The following is a 2,500-nucleotide window of genomic DNA, read 5'->3' as shown; positions in this document are numbered from 1 at the left end:
TGGGTCATGGAGGGTGATCTGTAGGAGGCCACTATTTGCATTGCAGATTTGCCTGATGTTAGTTGCACCTGGATGATCTCAGAGGTATCATGCTACGCCACTAACCTGGAGGTGTGGGTATCCTTGATGAATATGGATACACCTCCTCCTTTTATGTTTCGGTCCATGTTCTGTGGCCGAAATTTGTGGTATGAGTTGTAGCTCAGTAGTGCTGGAGTGCTCTCTGGAGCCTTGAACCAGGTTTCAGTTACTGCACAGATGTCGATGTTCTCCATACTTAGGAGTGCTTCGAGTGCATGCATTTTGAGATTTAAACTCCTGGAGTTGAGTAGCATAACCCTCATTTTTTTACTTGTGCTGTTTACGGTGGTGGGTTTGAATTTTGAGCCTTGCCTAAAAAAAGCACTATAGGGGCAGCAAGAACCTTGGCCAGTATTCAAAAGACAAGGGGTGACAGGTGCAATGTTGAGCATGTCATCCCAGGCTGGCAGACACTGGATCCCCTTTGAATGACACCAGAAGGTTAGCCAATTGATGAAATTGATCATTTTTTTCTTTATACTGAGGTATCATTCTTGGTGAGGGCAGGATGCTACGCAGGGTCAGGGTCATACCCGCCTGGGCTACATGATCAGAGAGCTCTTCCATGTCTCTTTTCATGTAGTCCAGGGAGGTACGTCTTAGGTCATTCACACCAACATGAACAATGACAGAGTCATATTTGTACTTGTTCTGGAGTGACCTGAGTGCTTGTGTTATATGGTGGATTCTGGCTCCCGACAGGCAGCTAACAGTAACCTTCTCCTTGTCCAGCCTAGTGAGTGGGGCGTCAGTATGCCTGACTATTGAGTCACCTATTACTAGTGTGTTAGGTGTGATATATATATATATATATATATATATATATATATATATGTATATATATATATATATATATATATATATATATATATATATATATATAGATATATAGATATATATATATATATAAATATAAGTATAAATATATATATATAAGACCAAGCCATTTCAGAATTGTTGAACACACTAGATTTTAATATGTTAAAATATAAAAAGTTCTGCTTGGAAATTGAATATTTTCAGGAATGCCTGAGATTAGAAATAGTGCCAAAAGGGTTAGGAACATGGCGATACCCTACGGGTTTAATGCCAGATTCGGAATTTCACAATGATCTCATCAAACTTTTTAACCAACAAAATTTGCAGTTATTACAAACATTTATTAAACATTACAGTATGATTATCAAAGATCTGGAACCACATATACAATTTTTAGATGACCAGATCAGACAACATACTGATTTTCCCAGATATAAATTTGAATATCTGCGATGTTTTCAAAGCACAGAACAACATCTGGGCAAAATAAGGCAAACCAAAATCAAAAAACTTCAAAGAGACCAACAACAATATAGCACGGGTCCAGCATAACCCCACCTCCAGTTTCTCAAATATGGTCAAAACGGCAGGTGAACAACTCTAATGTTAATAAAGATCAAGGTAATGCAGCAAATCAGGTAGCAGGTGCTATGATGCAACAAAATGTTTCTGTGGACACTTTAGACAATGAAAGGGTGGAAAGTGATGACATCAGGAGAAGTGAAAGAATCAGAGAGCGTAATGCTATTAATAATAACAACTAAATAAGAGTTGAGCAAGAGACCACAACAACCAATGGTCAGCAGGGTTTTCAGAAATGCAACCAAAAGAAAACATGGAACAGGAAGAAGAACAACAACTGCAGGAGATAACATCTAATGACTCACAAGTAACTTTGCCGTGCATAATAAAAAACAAACAAGGAGATTTTAAAGTTTATAACTTTTCATCCTTTCAAGTAGCAGAGTCTTTGGCGGACATCCTTTCAAAAGGGTTAACCTTTGTTCCAACTAATCATATGAATTTGGCACAAACCATTTGCGATTTAAAATTTTATGTTAGAAAGTTGAATTTAAAACAACTATTAGGAGGTCAAGATTTCACTGGTAACAAATTAGGAGTCACAAGCTGCTTCAACCCACCACTGCACAATACATTGAATACTTTTGAAAAAATTTGTGAGTTAGATCTCAGAAAATTAAGTGAGAAGAGGTCAGAAAGTAGCTATAATCTAACTAAGGATGAGAAGGATACTCTCCAGGTGTTGTTGATGTAAGGGTTATGAACCCAGACAAGAGAGGGGGACGTGTAATGATAGATACACCAGATTATGTAAAGAAAATTAAAGATATATTGACATCAGATACATATGAAGTAGCGTCCGTTAACGAATATAATAAATCTAATCAATTTATTAAAAGCTTTTTAAATGAGCTTTTTATAGAAGCGAGAATAGATATACACACATTCAATTATCTTATAGTTGAATCACCAAGGGCACCCTGTATCTTCGGGGTACCCAAAATACATAAGAACATCAATGATCCCCCACTTAGACCCATCGTGGACGGCAGGAGGTAATCCACGTATGCTTGTGCCA

This window comes from Protopterus annectens, chromosome 3.part0 (assembly GCF_019279795.1).
Source record: "Protopterus annectens isolate FY-2018-M chromosome 3.part0, PAN1.0, whole genome shotgun sequence".
Classification (NCBI taxonomy): domain Eukaryota; kingdom Metazoa; phylum Chordata; order Ceratodontiformes; family Protopteridae; genus Protopterus; species Protopterus annectens.
This window is presented reverse-complemented; position numbering follows the sequence as displayed.